Source organism: Bos javanicus, chromosome 12, assembly GCF_032452875.1.
Source record: "Bos javanicus breed banteng chromosome 12, ARS-OSU_banteng_1.0, whole genome shotgun sequence".
Taxonomy (NCBI): Eukaryota; Metazoa; Chordata; class Mammalia; order Artiodactyla; family Bovidae; genus Bos; species Bos javanicus.
This window is the reverse complement of record NC_083879.1, coordinates 46,364,663-46,391,825: the sequence shown is the minus strand read 5'-3', so window position 1 is coordinate 46,391,825 and position 27,163 is coordinate 46,364,663. Positions and strand designations below refer to the sequence as shown.

Here is a 27,163-nt window from a genome sequence, read left to right as displayed (position 1 = left end):
CCCAAATCTCTGGATTCTAAGCTTATATTTCATTCCATAAAAACTCCAAACTAGGTTAACATGCAACCAAACAAAAGACCATAACTATGTCAAATAGAAATATCTCCTATTTTTTCCTAAACTATTTCTATTAGCAGCATCTGAAAGATGTTTATTATTAGAATTTTTTCAATGTGCAAGTAAAAGAATACTCTTGACCACATAAGCGCTATGTCATAAACGACTTTAATAATATACTGCATGCAAAAATAGCTCATTTGATTTTCACCACCTGAATGTGTTCATTAATTCTTTTACTTACTCACACATGTCTGCTCACTTTCCAAGTTTCATCCAGACTCAGAACAAATTAAACTAATAGTCATAATGAAATTATTATTATATAGCATATAGTATTTATTTATTCTTGCCATCATGAAAGTTTGTTGAGGAGATAGACATATAAATACGTGTCATTTAACAATAACTGGAACAGTAAAGAGAATCTAGCAAGATCAGGAGAAAGTCTTCATTTTTTTTCTCTGAATGCCCATGTTAGTGTTTTCTTTTTCTATTGTAACACTTGTCTTTTTCTAGGCTGTGATATAATCACGGGTGTCTTATTTCACATTCCATACTGCATTGAAAGCTCCTTGGAAGGAATGGCTCTTTTAACTCACCTTTACTTTTGTGACAGTGTCTGAACAGTTTGTTCACTTTTATGAACCTTTATCAAACATCCACTGAGTTGAATTTGAAGTTATTTGTTCATTTTATGTATTTACAGTTTTTAGTAAGATATGAAAGGTTCTTAAAAGTAAATGATTCACTTTCCAATGAAGAGTTATATTTTTATGCTAATGCTTGCAGGTGAAAAATTGAGAAACAGAAAAATGAAATCAATAGCTGAAAATAACCCAATTACAGAGCATGTATCATCATTCCTATTTGTTAATTTAGGTCATGATTCACAAGTGACTGAATCCTACTGCCTGAAATTCTAATTCCAAATTTGATATTTAGGAATGAAATAGGTAGCATTTTGTTAAGGATGAACATTTTATTTAACTAAATAAAATTTTCTGATTTACAAATTTTGGGCAAGGGGGTTGGTACTGTGCAGACAAGGTGGAAAGAAAATCTTAGCTTTTTATGTTTTATGATTGAAAGACTCAGGTGTACTAGAAGAAAGAGTCTTTGACTTCTCAATGAATATGTCTGGGGCTTTAAAAATAATCATTTTAATAATCATTATTTTGTATTTGATAAGTTTGTGTTGATTCTAACTAATCGGTTATGTTTGGGGTGAAAAGTATTCTAGATTGTTTTCGTATTGAAATAGGGAAGATCTAGTTCCAAATTGCCTGCCAGCGTTTTAAGGTGAAAACAATAAATACTTCACCACCTAAGAGATGGTGAGATAAGATGATATCATCAGGATCTAAGTATAGCAGCACCTTCCACAGTTAAGACCATCAAGTAACTTTGGGGTAAGAAGTTTTGAAACAACTGAAGATCACAAGCCAAAACTCAAAATCAAAATATTAAGTCATTTTTGATAGATCCCTTTCTGAAATATCTTTTAACTTGGTGAACAGAGATACTGAAGGTAATTTTAACTTGACTCATCACTTCATTTTTGAAGCAGGACCATTTCATACATTTTATGTGCTTTTTAAAAAACTTTTGTTCTTACTAATATGTTGTGAGCCCAGAAATTAAGATTTCTCTTGAGCTATTACATTGAAAGGGGCTTCCCTGGTGGTTCAGAGGTTAAAGCATCTCCCTGCAATGCGGGAGACCCGAGTTGGATCCCTGGGTTGGGAAGATTCCCTGGAGAAGGAAACGGCAACCCACTCCAGTATTCTTGCCTGGAGAATCCCATGGAGGGAGGAGCCTGGTAGGCTACAGTCCACGGGGTTGCAAAGAGTCGAACACGACTGAGTTACTTCACTTCATTACATTGAAACAAGCCTCAAGAGTCATATTCCAGAGAAGGATGAGGAAATGGAGACTTACCAGGAGAGTAGACTGAATTTGAAGACATGGATTTAGATAGTTTAATACTCTATAAATCCCAGGGAATGGCTTTAAAACAAGTCTTGTGAGCTCACTGTTGCCTAATTCACTTAATTCAAATTTTGGACATTTGGCCAAAGATTTGAAACTGCCAGAAGTTTGACTGTTGTGCATGAATCATGCTATCTTAATATATTCTTATGATTGCTCTTTTTACACAAAGTTTTTCTAGATGGAGAAGTCTCTAAATTTTAGAGACTACAGAATAATATCTTAAACTCCTAGAGCATGTTTATTCTATCTTAAAACATTAGCTACTCACCCTCCTACGCTCAGCTGAGGTTGTTGGGGAGGGGCTGGAGGATCGCGGCAACACTCCCTGACGTCCTGGTGGCTAAGCCAACCCCATGAGGAGAACCATCCAGACATCTTCAAGGATGGAAGGGAAAACTCAAGACACTTCTTGGAAGTGGATCCCACAGCCCTGGTGCCTGGCCCTTACCTCTGTTTCGAGTCCCAGCCAAACTCCAGTCCTGGATGGACCATGATCTAAGGGGCTGGGGTTCATCACCTGCTCCTCTTCCCAGCACAATGAGCCTGGGAAAGGAACCTGGGGCAGTTCTCCTGATCAACAGGGCCTGGTGCCTGTTGGGAACCATGCTATGGCCTGGCCCCCCAGTGCTAGGTTTGTCTGTCTTCTCTTCTACTTAGACTCCAAAGCCCCCCAGAGGATGGGGCCACCAGATCAGAAGGGACCATGGACCAGAGTGTGGTTGTCCTTCCAAGGATCCTCTGGAGTGAATCCAAGAGCAACCAAGCCTCATCTGCTGTGATGCTGCCTGAACCCCCTGGACCTACAATTTGAGGACTGCCACAAGAAAGCTGAGCGCCAAAGAATTGATGCTTTTGAACTGTGGTGTTGGAGAAGACTCTTGAGAGTTGGACTGCAAGGAGATCCAACCAGTCCATTCTAAAGGAGATCAGCCCTGGGTGTTCTTTGGAAGGAATGATGCTAAAGCTGAAACTCCAGTACTTTGGCCACCTCATGAAAAGAGTTGACTCATTGGAAAAGACTCCGATGCTGGGAGGGATTGGGGGCTAGAGGATGAGATGGCTGGATGGCATCACCGACTCGATGGACGTGAGTTTGAGTGAACTCTGGGAGATGGTGATGGACAGGGAGGCCTGGCATGCTGCGATTCATAGGGTCTCAAAGAGTCAGACACGACTGAGCGACTGAACTGAACTGAACTGAACAGCCCTTCATTGGGCCAGTACACTTTAGCCACTTCTAGCCCTATTTCCCTATGTCCTGGGGCCAAAGTTATTAGCAGGGCAGATACTTGCTGTGCAAACACAACATTTTTCTCTGTTTCTTTTTTATAATATTGTTTTTCAATTGGAGGATAATTGCTTTACAATGTTGTGTTGATTTCTACCGTACAGCAATATAAATCAGTCATAATGAGAAAAAAAAAAAAAAAAAAAACATTAGCTGGAAATTTAATCATTGTAAAGATATCATATAGTTCACAAAAGCGTGGAACACTTTTCTCCCAAGGAGTACTTAGTGTACTGGGGGAATATGATTCAATAGGGATATATAGACATTTTGTCCCAGAACTTTATTTATATTTGTTACTTTCTTTAAAAGTAAAATGCTATTTTTTCCCAAAGTGGGAAAGATAAAATATGTTATTTCTTGAAACATTGAAAAAATGATATAGCAACATTTTTTTTTTTTTTTACATTAAGCAAAGTAGTTTAAGGCTATTTCTCTATATTTTTGACCTGTGAGTTTGGAGTTTAAAACATCTTTTTCCCAGGAATTCCTAGGTGGTGCTACTGATAAAGAACCCACCTGCCAATACAAGAGATGTAAGAGATATGGGTTTGATCCTTGGGTTGGGCATGGCAACCCACTCCAGTATCCTTGCCTGGAGAATCCCATGGACAGAGGAGCCTGGTAGGCTGCAGTCATAGTGCTGCAAAGAGTTGGATAGAACTGAAGCCACTTAGCATGCACAATATCTTTTAATGACTTGGAAATCATTGTTCTAAAACTAGCAAAACAAGTACAAAAACATATAGACCTCAAAAGAACAAAGAAGGAAACAACTCACTCTCAAATCTCAAATCCTTTATAAGATTACATCATTGACTGCATATAAATATTGACCTGTACTTTTGTACTCCAATATTACCATTTGGAAAGCATAATAGATACAGATTCACCTTCAAGGTTGCCTGAATTGGTCCTTGACAAAAGTTTATTTATTTTGATAATTTATAAAAATCTATCAATTTGTTTCCAATCATTTCCTCATTTTTCTTTTCAACAACTGAACACTGTAGTTAAGTTATAATCTTTCCTTAAGGAATTTGCTTTTCTACAAAAAAAAAAAAAAAGACTATATTTTTAAAAAGTGTGTTCCCAGCCCTAGGATTATTTACTTAGGTATCTATAATTTGAAAAGAAAAAACTTTAAAATTGCTTATGGAGTTTTTGTTTGCTATTTTGGTTGTTCAAGTGGGCTTGTGTGTAACCTTAGAAGGGGGCGTGGGCAGATGGTGATAATTTCTAAATTTATGGTTGTCACTGGGTGCCATAGCAACCAGAAGTGGAAGTTAATGAAAGAAAGAAGGTTCTTTGTAGAGTCTTACAACACAACACCTCCTGTAGTGCTCTCTACATTTATTTGGACTGAGCACATATCATAAATCATTTTTGATAATAAATACCAGTTTGAAATAAATTCATCCTAGCAACAGAATTTCTGTAACATTCATACTTTTTATAGAATCATGTGTATTTTACAATTAAGGAAAGGGTTACTTAGGACTTCTAAATACTCCCCTCCTGTGCCAGGAGTGCAATTTGAGATAGCATATTTGGCCAATTTCTTGACTTTATCTTTAGGGCAGAATGCAAACTAGTTTTGAAGCACAATTTTCATGTAAGTTTTAAGAAATAACTCAGTGACTCTCAGTATTTGCCTTTTTCATTAAAAAAAGTTATCCATTACCTATTTTTCCCAAATACATTCAAGTTAAATGAATAGATGATTCATAGTTTTGCTTCTTAGACACATCTTTTCTCTCACTGTGGCCTTGTAGGCAAATAATATGCGATCAGGATTAAAAAAAAGCAATTGTAAACACAAAGGCACTATGGTTAAAAAGTAAGAACCTATAAATGCAGTTTTACTATTGTGGAAATAATACTATACTAGGGCAGTATTAGCAAGAGTCAATTCTGTTGAAATATTTTCGTCTTAAAAAAATAGGAAAGTATTCTCATGTGGATTTATAATTCAAAGACATTTTCAAAGTTTATAGGCTTTATTTTTCTTTCTAAATATTACCAACTGGCAACAGCATCCAAACTACCTGTTTTTTTTTTTTTTGTAGTATCAACATTTGTAATATTTTAAATTCATTAAGCTTTCCAACTTCCAAGGGAAAAATTCATTATGTGGAAATGTGTTTTCCATATTGAGAACTTTATCATAACAAATGCATTGTATTCCCTGGAGAGGCTCCCAAGTAAGAATAACAAGTAAAACAGTCACAAATGAGTTGATCATCTTCACTAATAATTTAAACATAAAAATCTTTTGAATGCCTTACTCAAAGAATAAATATGATACAAAACATTTAAGACATTAATGTTTATGCAGTATATATAAATATGTATTTTCATACATATGTATGTAGGAAATACTTGTGAAACTTAATCATTGGACATTTTGAAAGTAATGCATTTGACTTATCAGTATCTGATGCATGTTGTTTGTTGTTGCTGTTTAGTGGCTAAGTCCTATCTGACTCTGTTGAGACCCCATGGACTCAAGCAGCCTGCCAGGCTCCTCTGTCCATGGGATTTTCCAGGCAAGAATACTGTGGTGGGTTGCCATTTCCTTCTTTATGGGATCTTCCCAACCCAGGGGTCCAAACTCACATCTCTTGCATTGGCAGGCATTTCTTTATCACTGAGCTACCAGAATTTCAAGTACTTTTCCCTTTAAATTTTTCTTGAAAAGAAAGTAATTTATCTTTAAGTAATTTATCTTCTTTTTCCTTTTTGGAAGGCTGATAGCTCAGTTGGTAAAGAATCAGCCTGCAATGCAGGAGACCTGGGTTCGGTCGCTGGGTTGGGAAGATCCCCTGGGGAAGGAAAAGGCTAACCCACTCTACTATTCTGGCTTGGAGAATTCCGTGACCCCTGGAAAAGTCCATGGGGTCGCAAGAGTCAGATACTAGTGAGCACTTTAACCTAAATTTGAAATTCATCACATAATTTGTTTAATTTTAAAACTTGTACTGAACACTGTTAGTTTCCTATGGCTACTGTAACAAATTACCACTTATATTGTGACTACAATAAATAAAAAATTAATTCTGTCACAGTTCTGAAAGTGAAAGTGAAGCCGCTCAGTCTTGTCCAACTCTTTGCGACCCCATAGACTGTAGCCTACCAGGTTCCTCTGTCCATGGGATTTTCCAGGCAATAGTACTGGAGTGGATTGCCATTTCCTTCTCCAGGGGATCTTCTCAACCCAGGGCTCGAACCCGGGTCTCCCACATTGTAGACAGACGCTTTACCGTCTGAGCCACCATTCAAAAACAAGCAGCACACGTCCATCTCAAGTTATCGGTGGGGCCACACTCCCTCTGGAATCTCTTTGGGAGCACCTGTTTCCTTACCTTTTTGAGCTTCTGGAGACTCCAGCTTCCCTTGGCTTGTGACCGTAATTTCCACCTATTCTTGTGTGTGTGTCTGTGTGTGTATCTGTGTGTGTGTAAATCTCCTTTTTTTTCTCTTGAAAGGACACATGTGGATGTATTTAGGACACATCAGATTATCCAAAATCAACTCCCCATCTCAAAATCATCAGTGTCATCATATCTCCAAAGACTCTCCTCTTAAGGAGGCATTCACAGGTTAAAAAATGTGAGCATAACTTTGGGATCCTTGTCAGCCTTCCACACCCAGAAAGTTCCTGGTTGAGATATTAAGAGGGCCCCAAGTGTGGTATGAAAGTTATCCATACCAATGGATTTTGGTGATTGTTTACCACAGTATGCCATTGTGTAGAGTACTGCTAGCCACAAAGCAGATATTCAACATAAGTATTTGTTCAGGAATATGGCTAATATATGTTTATCAAGGGATTTCTGTGAGACATGATTAAACCTCAGAGTTACAAATTTCAACATTGGTGTTATAATGCATTTTATAAAACCCATTTAAGTACAGTTAGGCTCCAGATTAAAGATGCAGAGTCTAGGGCCTGATGGAGGTGTACTAGGTAAATGGAGGTAAATTATTTGTTGGTGGGTTGTGATGTCTACATTTCAGCATTATCAACAGTAATTGATGAAGTTAATATTTCTAAATTGATGTTCTAAAGAAGCAATATTTTCAGGAATAGAATGATAACATAGAATATACTAGTCTTTAAAATTCCTGCATATATATAAATGTACCCACAGTATCTTGATATACACCTAATTTAATACATACGTGAATAATATGTAGCTCATAACTAACTGTAAATATTGCATTTGTATGAAAGACTAGATAATAAATATATTTACTTTATTAAATATGTGGTATATATTATAATCAAGCATTTCAGTCAAATTATTATATGTCCTGGTTATTACTAGCATAAATTAAAATATTTTCAAAGTTCTTAAGTAAAGATTGTTATTAAAGATTTAATTGAGTAACCACATATTACTAGACTTCTGGACAGGCCTTTCGTCTACTTAATTTAGAAGAAAATTACAGTCCTTTCCTCCCTAATTTGTTTCCTTCTTCCAAATTTCTATTGAGTTCTGTAGTCTCCTATGCCTACACTGGTCCATACGCAGAGTTATAATCCACTTAAATTTCTCTCTCAGCAGATTTGTAGTAATGAAGTTGCTAATATACTTAACTGACTAATTGCAGGATATTATTTGCTTCTTTTTTTAGTAATATGATGTCTCCTGTGACAGAAGAGATATTTATTTACATTGAGAAAAGCAAATCAGATTTTAAGGGTCATTTTTGATTATGCTGGTGGATGGTGTGTGGATTTAGCCAGAGCTTTGTGGATTATCTTTTTATTTGTCAGATTCTCATACAATATTCTCGGAGAAGGCAATGGCACCCCACTCCTGTACTCTTGCCTGGAAAATCCCATGGGCGGAGGAGGCTGGTAGGCTGCAGTCCATGGGGTTGCAAAGAGTCGGACAAGACTGAGCAACTTCACTTTCTCTTTTCACTTTCATGCATTGGAGAAGGAAATGGCAACCCACTCCAGTGTTCTTGCCTGGAGAATCCCAGGGAAGGGGGAGCCTGGTGGGCTGCTGTCTATGGGGTCGCACAGAGTCGGACAGGACTGAAGCGACTTAGCAGCAGCAGCATACAATATTCTAGTCCCGCATTTATACAACATGTCACTTGTTGTCTTTTAGCGCCTACCTGCGTGCTCAGTCCTGTCTGACTCTTTGCGACCCATGAACTGAAGTCTACCAGGTTCCTGCCTCCTGCAAAGTCTTGTCTTTTACTGCTTGCTTTAATTTAGTGACCAGCAGGAGGTGCTATTACTATCTTTTTTTCCTTCTCTAGACTTTCCAGGTGACACAGTGGTAAAGAATTTACCTCTGGAAGCAGGAGACACAGGAGACTGGGTTCAATTCCTGGGTCAGGAAGATCCCATGGAGTAGGAAATGGCAACCCCCTCCAGTATTCTTGCCTGGAGAACTCCATGGACAGACAGCCTGGTGGGCTACAGTCCATAGAGTCAAAGAGTAAGATACGACTGAGCACACACACATGGCTCCTTCCCTAACCAAGAGAAGTGAGAAATACATTAAATAATGTTCATTCAGAAAAATAAATAAATAAATAACCAAAGACTCTTTATAGCCGCATGGACTATATAGGCCACCAGGCTCCTCTGTCCATGGACTTACCCAGGCAAGAATACTGGAGTGGATAGCCATCTCCTTCAGGCAGTCTTCCCATCCCAAGGCTTAACCCTGGTCTCCTGCATTGCAGGCAGATTCTTTACTGCCTGAGCCACTAAGAAAATTCTTCTTCACTTTCACTTTTTCAATCAAGAGAAATGATGAACACATTAAATAATATTCATTCAGGAAAAACAACTAAATCTGCTACAGATATATTTTGAGTATTCCTAAAGATATATCTTGAGAGTCCCTTGGACTGCAAGGAGATCCAACCAGTCCATTCTAAAGGATATCAGTCCTGGGTGTTCTTTGGAACGAACAATGCTAAAGCTGAAACTCCAATATTTTGGCCACCTCATGTGAAGAGTTGATTCATTGGAAAAGACTCTGATGCTGGGAGGGATTGGAGGCAGAAGGAGAAGGGGACGACAGAAAATGAGATGGCTGGATGGCATCACCGACTCGATGGACATGAGTTTGGGTGAATTCCGGGAGTTGGTGATAGACAGGGAGGCCTGGCATGCTGCAATTTCTGGGGTCACAAAGAGTCAGACATGGCTGAGTGACTGAACTGAACTGAACTGAACTGAAAGATATTGTAGAACAAAAGCTATATAAGATAAATAGAATTCTTGTTTAGTTTCCTTCTCTGTCTTTGGTAGGCTTTTCTCCTTTTGGCTAACCCAAACTTCAACTTATTTCCTTAATGAAATATTCTAGCTTTGTTACTAAGGATTTAAATTCTGTGTTGAAATTTCTTTGTATTTTCTCCATGCATACTGAGGTATGTTTTGCAACTTTTATGCTCTTCTTTGTAAAGAATAGAATTGCAAATTGCAAGTGTTGAGAGGACCAAACATTACAAATAAAGTTGGCAAAGGTCAGAAAAGTAACTATATTATTAAAACCTGAATTCATTTTCCCAAAGCATTATTGCTCTAGTTGTAAATGAACCTAAGACCTGATTTGAAAACATTTTAAATGAAAATCACTGAAGGATTTTATTTGTTTGTGCAGCTATATAAACCAGTGTTGTGATAAAAATTCTGGAAGTGCTAGACACCTAAGCTTCATGGTTAAGGCTATACAGTCTGGAGAAAGAGAAATAGCATAGTTTTATTCTGTACACCAGATGACATCTGGAATGTTATGCTCAGTCATGGCACCACAGTCTTTAGTAGGACTTTGACAAACTCTGATCATTAAGGGAATAGCCTAGATGATAGGGTTTGGGAAATGATGGTAATGTTTAGTCTTAAGAAGAGTTACAGAGGATCTGAAGTGAATGATAGAGTCGATTCATACTGTGCTCTTTCAAGGACAGAAATCTAACTGATGAACAGTAATTATAGACGTCTACATTGGCTTCCATAAGAAAGTCTTGCTACAAGGAGAACTATCTAAAAGTGAAGCTTATTACTCTTAAAACATTAACTTTTCCTTTTGACAGAAGGGTTTAGTAGGAAAGTGGGATGAAAAGTTAGCGATAGTATATATATTTAATTACTTTTTGTTGGCCATATTGTTCACAGTACAGAAGTGTAATAGTTTAAAACAAATTCCTTCATTCCTGGACCACCAACCTTCCATTTCCTTTCTTAGTAATTATTGTTGTTAGGGGAAATTTGAAGGTAATTCTGCACTGGAAGGAGGTAGATTGAATAAGGCAGTCTTATTCTTTTCTAATTATAAAATTTGGTGATTCTATTTTATTTTACTTTGAATTATTTTCTAAACTTTGTATGGTGCCTTTTTGGTTAAAAGACATCCATCCTTTTAACTCCATCCTTCAAGGTTTTATAGTCATATTCTTTCATAGTTTTTGAGATGGTTTTTAAACATTACTTTTGATAAGAATGTTTCATGTTTATAAGCTATCATACTGTTTCTTACCCTGGTATTCATAGATGGGTTGGTTAATTCATGGGCAAGACTGTGACTGTAGGCTCACAAATACATTTTTTCCAATTTAAAGAAAATTTTGAATGTTTTTATGCTCCTTTGTTCTCTTTGTCCTTCTCTTATGAGTACTCTGTGAAGGGGTCCATAGCTGTAAGATTAATACTAGGATAAAATGACAATCATTAAATATTATATAAGAGAATATTTTTAGCCATGGTAGGATTTGGATTGAAGGGTGAAAAATATTATTTTAACCAGTAAAGATCATCAGAATTGATAACAGAAAGGCATGAATTCTTAAAGGGATTTAAATGAAAGACCTTGAACTTTACTATAAATTAATTTGATTTGACTTTCCACTGTAAAAAATAAAGTCTCCAAGAGAAGTGTCAGTTTTATTATTATTGAAGTATAGTTGATTTATAGTGTTGTATTGATTTCTGCTGTACAGCAACATGTTTCAGTGATATATATATATATAAAAATATATATGTAAAGTATATATACATATACTTTATTATGTTCTTTTCCATCATGGTTCATCTCAGGGTACTGAATATAGTTCCCTGTCAGTTCTTGAAATTTGTGGAATACTTCCAACAATCAACTTTTAAAAATTATAATAATTGAACCAGTCAAGTATTTTGATCCTTTATTTTTCATGTATAAAGAGTCTTTTTATCTCAAAATTATTTTCTCATTAAATTGCCATGAATGTCAAATGACACAATTTATAACAGTATTCTGTAAATGATGAAGCTCGGCAAAGATAAAGTAGTATTAATGTAATTAAACAGGCTGATCCAAGTGTTACTGATTTTTATTGCAGACTATCATTCCTTTGGATTTAAGAATAAAACTGATAACTTTAAAAAGATGTATAGCTTAGGTTTAGAAGTCTTAGTTTGGCAGTTTATTCAAATTCATGTAATGTGCTCTCTAGATAATCCTAATGGAATTAGTTAACACTAAAATTTTGTTATTACAAATTTATTTTCAGGGCTTACTTACAATAATTTCTTTTTATAAAATTTTGTTTGTGGCAGAATAAGCCTTACTGATATGAAATATCATTGCTACTGTTATATGTTCAAACTGTCATATATTGCTCTTTGAAATATGCACACCACAAATGCTAGTAGACTTTAAAAATGAAGATTGCTTTCAATTGATTGCAGCTGTATGCTGTACTATTAATTGTTGGGAATGAATTGACATATACTGTAAAGTAAACAATAAGCTAGTTTTCAAAATGATAAAACTGTAACCTAATTCAATAAATTGAATCAGATTACGCAAACACTTTTGCACTTCATTAAGGAAGTAGTCAGTATAATTAATGTGAGAGCACTTCATCATGTTCACTTGTTGATATATGGCTAAGGATATGTACAGCAGATTAAACTATTTTCAGATCTACTTTTGTGCCATTTCACATTTTAACTAAAGTTACCATAAACCAGATTCCTAGAGAACACCAAAATGGATTTGATCCTTTTACTGTCGCTGATTTTATAACATAATTAGTAGGCTATAATTTTCTATAAAGACATGCATTTTTTTTTTAAACAACATGATGCTGTGATGTAATTCTTAACTTGTAACTGAAAAGTCTGGTTTTTATTCTCTTCCTCATCACTTCTAGCAATGTGGCCTTGGCTAACACTACCTGGCCTCAATAATTACAAGTTAGATGTATGTGTGAGTGTTCAATCGCTTCAGTCATATCCAACTCTTTACGACTCTGTGGACTGTAGCCCACCAGGCTCCTCTGTCCATGGGATTCTCCAGGCAAGAGTACTAGAGTGGGTTGCCTTGCCCTCCTCTAGGAGATCTTCCCAATTTAGGGATCAGACCCGCATCTCCTATGTCTCCTGCATTCCAGGCAGATTCTTTACCCACTGAGCCACCTAGGAAACCCCACAAGGTTGATACTAGGACATAATACATCATTTTAGAAAAGAGGGGAAAAAATGCTGAGACTTGTCCAAAGTTTCATTATTATGTACTAGAAACAGTTTCCAATTCAAATTTTGTGACTCCAGTTTACTAGTTATTTTCCTATATGGAGCTGCCTTCGGAAATACTTACTTAATCATGTACAAACCAAACATAATATCTGCCTTATCTCCTACTTGGTAGGACTTTTGTGATGAGCTAATGTATCACAAACACTTTGCAAAGTCTTATATAGCAAGGTGTCATTTGAGATTTGGTCTTATTACAATTCTCAAAACAGGACATTTGCCTTGTTCCAAGTAGAATACCCAGAGAAGGCAATGGTACCCTACTCCAGTACTCTTGCCTGGAGAATCCCATGGACAGAGGAGCCTGGTAGGCTACAGTCTATGGGGTCGCTAAGAGTTCGGCACGACTGAGCGACTTCACTTTTACTTTTCACTTGCATGCATTGGAGAAGGAAATGGCAACCCATTCCAGTGTTCTTGCCTGGAGAATCCCAGGGACGAGGGAGCCTGATGGGCTGCCGTCTATGGGGTCGCACAGAGTCAGACACGACTGAAGCGACTTAGCAGCAGCAGCAGCAAGTAGAATACCAGTTATTTATCTATCAGTTTGAACACATCAGTTCTGCAGATGATATGTCCTTTCCTTTATTTATGGAATCAGACAGTAAGCATCTCCTGTTTTTTAAAAAAATTGCTTTTGTATCTTCCAATTAGCTCAAATAAAATATTTTTCTCCTGATACAATCTTCTCATGTCAATGATTACTTTTTGATCATTGTGATATTTAGAATTTTAATTCACTGAAATGCCTCCTAACATCAAATCCTTTGATGGAATGTCATTCCATCAAACATATTCCCATTAGCTTTCATTTAAGAAATGCAAATATATGTGGAGAGACTATTTTTCTAAATATGTATTTTCTAATGATTTGACTTTGCCTCCTGAGATGTAAGGATATGACTTAAAGGAACAGTGTGAAGTTTTTAAGCATTAAAAGGAATGTAAGAATCTTTGTCTCTTCCAAAGGGTTTTGAGATTATAAATGACTATGTTGAGTTAGACTCAAAAAAGTGATGCTAAATTGTCAAGATTCTAAGCATGTATAATATTTAATATTAAAGTCAATAGCATGTTTTCTCCTTCTGGTGAAATGTTATTCCCTAGAAGTAAATTTTCAGTCATTCTTCCCTGTTAAAACATCTAGTTGAAAACTATTTTCTAAAGGTGAAAATGTGGCATTGTGAAGGTTTTCAGAGTCTGTCCTATTGGAAACCTTCACTCACGTATTAAAGCTGTAAATGTCTTTTGTATTATTTATTATCTTATATTGCTTAATGAAATCTTTCCAGGGGATTATATTAGGGTGTAAAAATACTTCAGAAGAATTACACAGAACCATGTTAATTCCAAGGCATATAAATGCAAGAATCTCTAAATTCCAAGAAAATTGATCTCTTTCCTTTTAGAATATAACAATATTTTGGAGTTATTTGAGGATGAGATTCATCTCATCATACCTAACCTTTAAGTTACTTATTGAATAAATTACATTTAAGTATACCATTCCAAGAAGAACCAGTTACCATATGACCTGTCCATATGAGTTGTCTTTTTGATTTATAACGGCAATTGCTTTCTCGGCATGGATTTCATGACATAATAATATTCTATGAATTTTTGAAATTACAGTGAGCTTCACATCAATCATCTCTAATAAAATACTATATGTATCAATGAGCGAGGACTATTAGAAGGTAGACATTTTAGAAATGTACACTTCTCCCAAATACCAATATTGATATTTTAATGAAAAAGGCAGATTGCTTTTTTGATATTCTTTAAATTGATCATAAAAATGGTCAGTCTCATCACTCCCATTAGTGCACTATTCTATACTCTTAATAGTAATTTTTGTTTTCCTTGAAAGTGTTAACTGTCCATCCAGTTAATTTTGCCTAGACCAATGTTGTTCTTGGCCTGAATTCAAGGAAATATATTGCTTCGGGGGTCCCTAGGCATTAATGTCTTAAATTTCAGGATTATAGTTAAACATATGTGACATGGGCTACCATTATTTGTTCATGTTTCTTTTATCTGTAAGAATCAGAGAGATTTAAAGTGAGATCTTAGCTACGTTAAGAATTGAGTGTGCTTCTGTTTTTCTCTTCATTTTCTTTTCACAAAATATTGTTGAAAAGAGCTTCAGTTATAGTCTTTCATGAATAAATATTGATGCTATGCTATGTGAAAAAAATCTGTACCTAGAATCTGCCATCAGCAGCTGCCTCATTTTTAACTTAATCTCACTTAGTTTTGTTCCTAAAAGACCACATTAACTAGCATGTGTGGTACTTCATTATTTTGACAAATTTTATGCCATCTTTTCATTAATAATCATTATATTTTTAACTGATTTCTTATTTCCTCTGTAAGCATGACTTTCTTAAAGACAATGTACATTTCTTAAGTAATATATTTGGAAACCCTATGAATACATTCAAAAACAACTTTATTTTCTAGAAAACATTTTTGAAAACTTTTTCCAATTTGTAGTCTTAATCATGTGGTTTATAAAAGCCATGGCCATATTGCAGATGAAAACACAGAAAGAGAATATTTTTCTAAGTGAAAATATATGAGATTTGCTTCAAAATTTTACCTTGAGTTAATCTACATGGTACATCTTGTATGTCTTTGTTATAGATATTCTTGCAGTTATATCATTTATTTACTCTAAAACTTTGTCTATACATACTATCCAATGAAAAGAAATGAAACCAATTTATCAGATACATGTATATTTTGCTGAAAAAGTTCAAGCACTTTTATATGTAAAAACAGTAGCTATGTCTATACTTTTCACCACTCTGTTCAGTTTCTAGCATGATATCTAGTCAAACTGTTAAATTAAAATATTTTCATCAGTCAATGCAGTTAATTTGTTAAAATAAGAGGGAATGGAAACATTTATTCAGTAACTATTAACATAATAGTAAATCTGCTAACATCTAAAGATTAATTTATTTCTTACAACAAACTATGAAAAATGTCTTGCTTATCCCATTTTACATACAAGTTAACTAAGGCACCAGTGGTTTAAATGATTTGTTTAAGTTGAAGAGAAGGCCTCACTTGAGGATTGGACTCAAGGAAGGGTAATTATAGACCCTGTTATTTACTGTATAATCCATTCCAAGGAACACATTATCCACCTTAGAGGCTATTTATACTTTGAGTAGAATTGAAACGGGATGAATCAAAATGAAAGACTTTTTAAGATAATGGAGTCAAATTCTTGAAGAACGCTTCAAGTTTGTATTAACATGTTTAATCTTAATTTGAAAAACTCACACCACAACTTCATATATTTGACAGATAAATCATATTCTTGTATTGTAGGTATTCTAACCAATAGTTTGATGTTGGGTAGAAGCTTAACTTATTTTAAATTAGTTATATTTTAAATAGCTGATATGTTCAGTGCTTTGATTTGAAGGCTTAGTATAGAGTTAGCAAAAGAATAGAATGAGTGATGTAAAAAATTAAATTTTAGAATTATAATCATGCTTAATTGCTTAATAAGCCACTGTGTTTGAATTTTAATTCTAACATGGCTATCTTTTGTTTACGGAAAAGCCTATCAAGCCTTTTTTATTTAAAAAATTGCACTTTGCTGCATAATGTAATGCTAACTGACTTACAATTGTTTCCTGCTTTAGAATTATTTCTGAACTTTATGAATAGTCAAGCATAGTGTAGTATTACTTATTAAGACAGAATTATGCTATTTTACCCCAAATAATTGAAGAAAATTCCTAAACCTTTATTAATTGTTTACTCTTTGGGTTTTCACTTGCCCCATCCCTCATTAGTAGTAAATCTCTATGTTATTACTTATTTGTGCAATTGATATATTACTTGGTTGAGACATTGTAACAACTGGCCTCCAAGGGAAGTTCAGTGTAAGTTCTTTGGTTCCAAGAATTAGAGAAATACTTTTCACTATAGTTTATTGAACACTAACTCATTTGATAATAATTGACAAAATAGTTGGAGCTATATTTCATATATTTAATTATTAAGCTATTATTGCCTCATTTTGGAAAAATAAGAAATTATGTTACTTGTAATTCCACCGTGTCATGTAACATATTTTATTTTTGTTTATAAATGCTGAGTCCTTGCTCACTTGTACACTGAACATTAATATTTACCAGAATGGCCTATGTCTTGCTGTTTTTCAAAATGTGGTGAACCAATTGTTTACAAACAGAGTATATTATCTCAGGATTGTTTTAAAGCAAATATGGTGGAATCACAGTTTCATCATTGGTATCATTCCAAATTTTATCAGTCCTCAAAATCTAGGTTTTGGATTCTTTTTTTCTCTTTGCATTGTATTTGCAATACTTATGACCACTTGCATTTTTACCAGTTTCATATTAAGATCTCAATGAACAAGAAGTAGAAACAATTTCAACAATTTATGCCTATTAAGCATTTCAAATTCTACATTTATTTTGTTATTCTACTTCATTTTGTTTTTCAAAGGGAAAAAAACATGTTGTTTCTGAAATTTTCAAAAAGTTGAGTCTTGATAGAAAAATGAATAGATAGCAGTTTTTATTTTACATTGACTCTCAAATCCAAATGAAAGATTTGAATATTAGGACCTTGACTTGACTCACCTCTGCTTAATTTTGACAGTTGTCTTAAAGTGAATTTAGTGTTTAATGAAATTTTCTGGACTGATAACTCAAGACCTGAAGGGAACAATTTTAGTAGTGAGAAAGTAATTTTCTGGCCTAATTACACCTTCGACCTCACTACAAAGTCTGTCAACAAAAGTGCCAGGTTTGATCATGATTTTTTTTGACGTGTATTCACCAATCTACTTCACACAGGAGACTTTTAACAATAGCATTTGGTATTTGCAACCTAAGATTTTACATTAGAGAATCAAACCTCAGTGTACTGTTGCCAGTAAGTGAGTCACTTAAATCCCTTTTAGAGTTGAAAAATTATGTGATTATTAATGAACTTTATGTTTTGCAGTCTTTGGAAACATACATGGCTATATTTTTTGAGATGGCCATACAAATTATATCAAACATTAGCAAATTAATGATGAATTGTTCTTTAAAATGTTGAACAACTGCCGTCTCTAAAATTTATTTCTTATCTGTTTTCACTCTAAAAGCCTAGTAGAGTTCTAATCTATACAACTGGCCTCTTAAGGGAATGTGAGACTCTGATTAACCTCAACCACTAAATACATTTTCTTAAATTTCTGAGTCTGACTGCTCCTGTGTTTCGTGATATAGTAGTTTATGTTTAATTGTTCAGTTGTTAACTAGAGTACTTTCTCCAATAACTCTTTGAACAGAAAACTTTTAATGGCTGCATTAAAGATCTGCTAATGCTTTTCATAGGAACCCAAGTTTTGCTCCCCAACCTGATATTCTTTCAACCTAGCCTTTTTTTTTTGTTTTCTCCTCCTCTTCCCCCTTGTCTTCTTGAATTTTATTTAAAATAGTTTAATTGTCAAGGTTGTTGAAACCTTGTGTTTAGCAAAGGCTTAAGTCTGATTAAAGAAACAAGGTAGCAAAAGATAACTGATTGATGTTTTTGAATTTTTGTCTCTGGTCTTTCTGATTTTAATTCCTCCATTGGCTTCTGATAAATATTTTTCTCATTTGGGGTAGTTACACATACTTATGCACATTCTCACACATTAATGCGAATACAGTTTTCAGTATATTAAAGTGTTAGTAATTGTTACCATCTATTGGCACTTATTAGATTTCAGTTAGTAAGTTCTTTTACATATGTAAGCTCATTTAATCCCTATAATGGGCTTCCTTCATAGCTCAGTTGGTAAAGAAACTGAAAGTGAAAGTCGCTCAGTCCTGTCCGACTCTTTGCAACCTCATGGGCTGTACAGTCCATGGAATTCTCTAGGCCAGAATACTGCAGCGGGTAGCTTTTCCCTTCTCCAGGGGATCTTCCCAACCCAGGGATTGAACCCAGGTCTCCCGCATCACAGGTGGATTCTTTACCACCTGAGGCACAAGGGAAGCCCAGTTGTTAAAGAATCTGCCTGCGATGCAGGAGACCCCGGTTGGATTCCTGGGTGCGTTGGGAAGTTCTGCTAGAGAAGGGATAGGCTACCCACTCCAGTATTCTTGGGCTTCCCCTGTGGCTCAGATGGTAAAGAATCAGCCTGCAATGCGGGAAGATCTTGGTTCGATCCCAGATCTTGGGCTACCCACTCCAGTATTCTGGCCTGGAGAATTCCATTTACTGTATACCCCATGGGGTTGCAAAGAATCGGACACAGCTGAGCCACTTCAACTTTTCACTTCCTATACTTTGGGTAGTTATTATGATTTCCATTTTACAGACAAATAAAGTTTGTCACTGATTTTTCTGCTCAGTATTGTTAACCTGACTGCCAAGTTTGTCTCCTAATTCACTGTGCAACAACCATGCATTCTTATGAGCAGCTTTGTGTTCATTAATGGTTATTATATCATGATTTTAAAAAATATTTTTTCACCAGTAACGCGTTTTACTCTAGACATTTTTTAACAATACATTTGATGTTTATAACCTAAGTATGATTTTTGCATCTGAGAGTAAAACGTCAATGTACTGTTGCCAATATGATGGTTCTCTTGCCTATTTTAAATTTGATAAATTATGGGGGTGCCAGTAGGCTCTACATATTACTGTTTTGGCAGCAGCCTTACTTGCTTAGACCATATCAACAGTATTGTGCCCATTTATGGTTACTGTGTCTTGAGAGGCCACAACAGAAAGCAGTGTGACCAGATTGAATAATCAGTACTGAAACTTATTTTCTTAAGATTGGTTGAAGGAAATGAAGATATATAGAGAAGTCATGGGGCTTTAGGGATGCTGTCTTTGGATATTCAAAAGGATATAGATTAATTGTTCATTGTTCTAGGAGATAGGACAAAAAGTTTCACTTATGAAAAAAAAGATTTACAGGGCAAAAAAGAAAGTATGAAAATTAGCCTACTGAGAAGCTATGTGGACCACCAGGCTTTGATATCTCACTATAAATATTTTGACTATTGTCTCCCAGGTGTGTTATAGAGTATTTTTGTTTTTTTACATTTAAGACAATTTCATAAGCATTGTTATTATGAGTAGTAGTAGTTCTAACTTTCAGCATGAAGACAAAATAAAAATAAATAATCCCAAGGAGTCATTTTATCTAAAACATTTTATTTGATATTTTATTTTGGAAACATGTAACTTAGCAAGTTTCACAAGTTTATATTCCTTTCCAATACTATACAGAAACAATGTAACTGATGAATTAGTTTTTTGAAATCTGAAATGCACACATTTGATTAAATCAAATTTAGATGTATAAATTTGGGTAATTTTATACATGATTGTCTATTTGAGTAACACTTCATTAATCATTCTGTTGTGCAGAAATGGCCGTAACATTCCAGGGCCCAGTTTAAATAACGTTCAGTCTTCTTTCTTGGAGTTTAAATTAATCCTTTGGCAGATCTAGGCAACAAAATAATAAAAACATTAAATTTTACTTCTAATACATTAAATTTAAAAGATCCCAGGGAATCAATTTTGCTCTGTATTAACACATTTTCCAGTGATTAAGTTCATGTTTACTTAAGACAAAATGATGGAGCCAAAGTATTACTGTTATACTTTATAATAAACAACTATGAAACACTTATGGAGAGATTTCACAAAACTTTGTCTTTTTCTTTTTCTTTTCACTGTTTATTTTCAGTTCTGTAGTGTCTTTATATTCTTTTTCATTATTGTCATCATTCTTATTCATTATACTTTCCAAAACATTTCATATCCATCACTAGTTATTTGTACTTGAATTTTCAGTTGTCATTTCAAACTTGTCAGTGATTAAAACTGAGCACATTATTGTTTCTTCCATACCAAACTCAGCTGATTTTTCTGTTTATCTTAATGGTAATTTCTGTTTTAAATAATCACACAGGCTAAAGAGCTGGGAGAGTTCTTATAATTGCTAAGGCAATCTAATAGAACAAAACCAGCTTACACACAACATGGAATATTATTTTACAGATTCATTTAAAGTTATAACTTAGTTTTTAAGCATTTGTATATTATATTATCTTCCCAAAATTTTTATGACATGAAATAAAACCTCAGTTCATAAATGAGGAAATTGAGAGCCAAATTTGTTGCTCAAGATCAGAAAAGCTAGAAAATGGCAGAGTGAAAATTTGAATGCATGACTACACATTCTTGATCTTTGTACTGTATTCATTTAAGGGGCTATTATTATCACATGACACCAATGCATATGCTTACTTTATCTAGTAAAAATAGAATGACTTTGTTACTTATTATAACTATAAATAAAATTATTACTAAAAATGTGTCTAATAGGTAAACCTCAGTTGAATATACATATTTTATGTCAGATCTGAAATACTGATACGCTGTATGGTCAGAGCTCTTGTTTATAATTATAACCCTTCTAACATTAAGCAGGTGACTGGACTAAATATAAGTCAGACATAAAATGCCCTGCATGTAGCAACATAGCGAATCAAGCAAATTATCAAACAGCAAAGCTCATTTTGTCCTCTGGGCAATTTCTGCTGCCAGCACTTATACATCAAAACTTCACTCAATGTACGATTGATTTTATTTTATTTTGTTTATTTTTAATTCCCTACAGCAAGCTATGTTACTTTTGTAGAATGCTGTCTGCATCATTAGTTTCCTAAGAAATTATAGTTGTTTTAGTCATGGTTGACCAAAATATTATTCCCTTCTATAGACCATGGATATTGGTTCTTGGATGGGTACCACTGAGCTGAAATTGTGTAAGGCCAGTGTTTCAAATACACAGTACACAGACAGAAAGCATCAATGTTATTAGAAATGTGAGTATCTGAAGAATAATACTGTAAAAATCAGACAGGCAGTGGCCATTAAAGATATTTTCCAGTTCAAGGAAAGAGGTTCAGATTAAAGTATGAAAGTCCGGTCTTAAGGCAGGAATGAATTCCAGTGTAAAATGATACATGTCTTCCTTTCACAGTTGCTTTTTATGTTGCTTTAAAACATGTCAAAATAATCCCCAACAGAGGAGCCTAAAAGGAATGTCAGCTCTGTGGTTATGTAAATCGAATTGAGTGCTTTACAGCAGGTTTAAGATTTTTATAACTCAGAAGTTGTTAACAGCCAGCTGGTTTGTATCTGTTTTTTATGGTTATTCTTGTCATATGCAGCCTCCACAATTTTTAATTATATTTTATGGTATGTGTTTTCCTCCTCTTGAATCCCTTAGCCACTCTTTGCTTCACAAGAGATTTTCCACTGGGAAGGGAACAAGCACAGCTACGGGACTCCATCACTGGAAATACAGTTGTATAATTACTTACCACTAACAGCTCTATAGTGTGAAATTCAAGTAACTTTCCATTGCAAATACATAATCTTCTATTAGAGCATTAAAATTGCTTTAATGTAACAATAGCTGCTTGTAAGTTTGTGAGCAGTCCTTCCCTAGTAAGATCAAAAACATGATGATTGTGTCACTGTTTGTATTTCAAGTTTCTTAAAAAATAATAATATAGATATTATCCTTTTTCTTTCTTTTTTTCTTCCTTCCCTCCCTCCATCGCTTCCTCTCTCTTTCTTTCCATTTCTCTCACTTTTTGGGTATTCGTCTTGTAAATTGATATCTGCCTCATAGTTAAGTTCTAAATACTTTGTTTTCTAATTTTGATTACACAGAAAGATAGTAACTTACTTTATATTATGGTCCCAAGAATCTCATACTCTGGTTGTAAGATATTGCTACAGCTCCTAAGGTATTAATGAGGCATCCTGAGATTTCTGATACCCTAATTGGAGAGTTGGGCTAAATTTTTCTTTTAAGGAAAATGAAGAGAGTAAAGAAAAATGTTTGGAATCTGGAAAATGTACTAAAATAATTTAAAATGTCCACATATATCAAAAAATGGGGGTGTGTTGTTTCATAGAGACATTTTTTAGAGAAATCAAATCTTTGAAACAATACTTTGTTTTTGTATTACTCTTTTGCAAAATGAAAACATGCCAATGAACCTTATTCTTCAAATCATAGAGTTTCCAGATTTGGGAATACAAAGATGTAAGTTTTAGACATTTAAATATCTGAATGAGAATATATTGCTGCTAATAGTTCAGACATATTAAGAATATTCAGACCAAGTGAAGATTAAAATAAGTAACTGTGATTTGATATTCATCATATAAATATGTACTGAATCTTTATTCAAATTTCAAGTCAATTTGATTCTGTCATAGGAGATCCATGATACATAATATGCAATGAAAACTATTTACTATCTTGTCCTTAGGATTGATTCATATAATCTGATTTTATTATATTATAGACCATTATTAAACCAATATTATTATCACCAAACAGTATTTCCAAACATGACTTTTAGTGACTTATAGCTATACTATTTTTAAGATTCGAGTAGTAAGGTTCAGAAATATTTGAGTCATTGAAAAATTTTATACTAATGTATTTAATGCTATTCAGGTTTTTTTTCTCCTTAGGACTAGGTATCTAAGTGCATTTTTATTGACTTTGTCTGGAACTATTAATATTTAGGTTCATAAGTGTTCTTTTGAAACTAAATTAAGGCCATTCGGTAGACTTTTATGTTAATTATTTTGCAATTTGGTTCATTTTGTATTACATATGTGTGTGTGTGTGTGTGTGTATTTATGCCAGAAAGCCAAATGAGCATCAGAGGAAATTATGAAAAGGGATAAAGGAGAAGTGTTTATTGAATGCCAGCTATGTACAAGGCACTAGAGTAGGAGGAGGCATTTTATATCCTGCCTGTCGTTCACTTCTCACAAAAATGCTGTATACTGCATGCAATTAGCCGGGTTTTAACATAAGGAATCCAAGTCTTGAGTTAGTTAAGTTGCTCAAGGAGCCATAGCTAAGAAGTAGTGGAGGAGCATTTCTTTCATATATATATATATATATATAAAATAAGTAATGCATATATATTTATCACGTTCTACCCAGAAATATAAGGCTTCCCAAGTGGCACTAGTGGTAAAGAACCCACCTGTCATTCAGGAGATGTAAAAGAAGATCAAATGCTGGTTCGATCGCTAGGTCAGGGAGATCCCCTGGAGATGGACATGGCCACCCATTGCAGTATTCCTGCTTGGAGAATCCCATGGGCAGAGGAGCCTAGCAGCCTACAGTCTATGGAGTCAGAAAAAGTTGGACACAGCTGAAGGGACTTAGCACACAGGCACGCACCCAGAAATACAGATAGACTGTTAAGAAATGTTTGGAGAAATAAAAAGATGTTTTTGGTAAGGTAAACCAGACAGGGAAGATTTAAATTAACTTAGCCTGGTGGCTTTAAAGAGCAATTAAATTAGCTATTTTCTCCAGGGTTAAGGAATTATCTACTGACAAAAGGAAGTTTTGGCCTTTTCTGCCTATTCAATAGGCAGAAGAAAAGTTATAAACCAGTGATCAGATTAAGGAAAATAAAATTGAAGAGAAGTATAATTAGGGCACTTGAAGAGGAAGAATATAGAAAGAAGAGGAAATGAGCAAGGTTTGTCATAGATATAGGAAGTCTGACTCAAGATTGGTTTGAAGTAGTCCGTCTAGTCAAGGCTATGGTTTATCCAGTAGTCGTGTATGGGTGTGAGAATTGGACTGTGAAGAAAGCTGAGTGCCTAGGAATTGATGCTTTTGAACTGTGGTATTGGAGAATACTCTTGAGGGTCCCTTAGACTGCAAGGAGATCCAACCAGTCCATTCTAGAGGAGATCAGTCCTGGGTGTTCTTTGGAAGGAATGATGCCAAAGCTGAAACTCCAGTACTTTGGCCACCTCATGCAAAGAGTTGACTCATTGGAAAAGACTCTGATGCTGGGAGGGATTGGGGGCAGGAGGAGAAGGGGGCGACAGAGGATGAGATGGCTGGATGGCATCACCGACACGATGGACGTGAGCTTGTGTAGGCTCCGGGAGTTGGTGATGGACAGGCAGGCCTGATGTTCTGCGATTCATGGGGTCGCAAAGAGTTGGACGCGACTGAGCGACTGAACTGAACTGAGCTGAACAACATCGTGAAAGAAAGTGAAAATGTCACTTAAAATTTTTCCTTAATAACTTTTTTCTTTGACTCATTAATTAATCAATTTATTTATTTTTTAAATTTTATTTTATTTTTAAACTTTACAATATTGTATTAGTTTTGCCAAATATCAAAATGAATCTGCCACAGGTTTAAACCAGTGTGACATTTAATAAAGTTTTCTTGAGAATATGAATGAAATTCAAATACCAACAAATTAAATCAAACAAAAAAAGGAAGGAAAAGAATGAAATAGTATTCTTATTTAGGACCATTGTTATTCAGAGCACTAAATAGTTTAAAATCTTGTCTCTAACCTTTCCTTTTTTGGGGGTTAAGAAAGAGGTATCACCAATGTCAGCTTGCTATAAGAGTTTAACAAAGGATAACTTGATTTTCAAGGGATAACATTTAATTGAGAGATAAACTTTACTCATAGGGTAATTAATAGTAATGATATAATAACGCAGCATAGCAGCATGACATATGTATCATACAAGTGGGGCAAGCAATAATGGCTTAGAAATTCAGACTGTGTCCTTAGAGCTATAGCCATCAGAGAAGTCTTCTTACAGAAAGGAAAACACATTGTTTTCAGTTGTTTCAAAGGAACAGTTTGAAAATTATTTAGTTTTGCATATTTAGCTTTTTTTTAAAGTTGACTAAGCTACAGTAGAGGTCACATTCCACACACATACACACACACACACAGATACATTCATCAGTGCTAACATATGGAACCCCAGAAGAATGAGACATCTGTATACATGGAAAGTAAGAGGTACTCTTTAACAGGAGATAAACCTCATGATTTTTCTCTAAGCTTATGTTCCTTCATTCTTCCTTCAATTCCTTATCAAATAACCATTTTATGATTTTGTGCTGTGTTAGAAGGATTTTTGTTTCCTCAATATTCCTATAACTTCACTCTTCATGTATCTGATGGCTTCCCTGGTGGCTCAGCTGGTAAAGAATCTTCCCGCAATGTGGAAAACCTGGGTTCGATCCCTAGGTTGGGATGATCCCCTGCAGAAGGCAATAGTTACCCACTCCAATATTCTGGCCTGGAGAATTCCAAGGACTGTGTAGTCCATGGGGTCACAAAGAGTTGGACACGACTAAGCAACTTTCACTTTCCTTCACTTATGTATTTAGAATCACTTTGTGAGCTAATGGCCAAAATGCTGGCATTTCAGACTTAAAATGAATTCAACATTTGTGAAATTCGGTATTTATGAAACTTTAAGTTCCATGTACTTGTCTATTACATTTGCCCTTGGTGGTTAGTCTTCTAGTTCACTGAGGCCCATTTAGGGGCAATTGTTTAGGGTGTGAACTCTGTAGTGGACAGGTCCAGTTTGAATTCTGATGACCCCATTTATTTGTTGTGTGCTTTGCAACTGGTACGTAACCCTCTGCACTTCATTCTTCTCATCTGGAATGGCTGTGTGTGTGTGAGTGTGTGTTTGCGTTTATCCATATACATGCATACTACACATACTATGTACGTGTGTGCTAAGTCTCTTCAGTCGTGTCCAACTCTTTGCAACCCTATGGACTGTAGCCCATGAGGCTCCTCTGAATATGGGGAGTCTCCAGGCAAGAGTATTGGGATAAGTTGCTATGCCATGCTCCAGGGAATCTTTCCAACCCAGGTATTGAACCTGTGCTCTTATGTCTTCAGCACTGGCAGGCAGATTCCTTACCAATAGTGCCGCCTGGGAAGCCCTACACATACTAGATGTATAGTACAATTATTAATATGATGCTTACTCTATAGTACTTTCTAAATGGTGGTTCTTGGTTTTTGAAAACTCATGTGATTTGTCAGTTCTGATTCTTTTTTATAACTGAGAAAATAGTATTTAGAAAAAAGTGATTGTAAATACTTAGAAATATTTGATTTTTAAGACAGTGATCTCTTGGTAAGTACAGGTAGATAGATAAGTAAACAATATATTTAGAGAGAAATATTCAATCCAAGGCTTTGTTTTTGCAGCCTTAATGTTCCAATATTTCAAGCCTATCAGGAAAGAAACCACCATAAAGCAAAGCTTTAAGAAGGCAGTGTGGTCCTCAGGGGTAAGATGATGCAGGTGTCAGGTGTACCCATTACTGTAGGTAAAGGGGCTCAGGGAGCGCTGTGCCCACCTTT

The 27,163-nt window shown here is 35.0% G+C and overlaps 1 protein-coding gene across 3 annotated transcripts in view; it reads left to right on the top strand.

The window, feature by feature from the left end:
• Positions 1-27,163, top strand: part of DACH1 (dachshund family transcription factor 1) — a 475,499-nt gene that overhangs the window by 197,123 nt on the left and 251,213 nt on the right. The window lies entirely within an intron of this gene.